Below are 357 nucleotides of genomic sequence, written 5' to 3'. Positions count from 1 at the left end.
CAGCCTGGGGACATCCAGGTGACACAGCCAGGGGACACTGGGTAGGCTCAGCCAGGGGACAGCCAGGTGACACAGCCTGGGGACACTGGGGAGGCTCAGCCAAGAGACAGCCAGGTGACACAGCCTGGGGACATCCAGGTGACACAGCCTGGGGACACTGGGGAGGCTCAGCCAGGGGACAGCCAGGTGACACAGCCTGGGGACATCCAGGGGACAGCGGGGACACTCAGCCAGGGGACATCCTTGCTGGGACATGCAGAGCTCCTAGAGGTGGCCAGATTGGGGGAAATGTTATGGAGCCTGTGGATGAGCTGGGGGGCTGGGAGGGGCTGGGTGGGGACATTTTGGGGGGACAGG

The 357-nt window shown here is 64.7% G+C and overlaps 1 protein-coding gene across 1 annotated transcript in view; it reads right to left on the bottom strand.

Annotated features, from left to right (window-relative positions):
• The window catches only part of PPP1R9B (protein phosphatase 1, regulatory subunit 9B), a gene marked incomplete at both ends in the record, with an annotated part of 16,566 nt that overhangs the window by 2,392 nt on the left and 13,817 nt on the right, over positions 1 to 357 (bottom strand). The window lies entirely within an intron of this gene.

This window comes from Chaetura pelagica, unplaced genomic scaffold (genome assembly GCF_000747805.2).
Source record: "Chaetura pelagica isolate M959 unplaced genomic scaffold, ChaPel_1.0 scaffold2336, whole genome shotgun sequence".
In the NCBI taxonomy this organism is placed as follows: Eukaryota; Metazoa; Chordata; class Aves; order Apodiformes; family Apodidae; genus Chaetura; species Chaetura pelagica.
The sequence above is the reverse complement of the archived record's forward strand: the minus strand, read 5'-3'. Positions and strand labels throughout refer to the sequence as shown.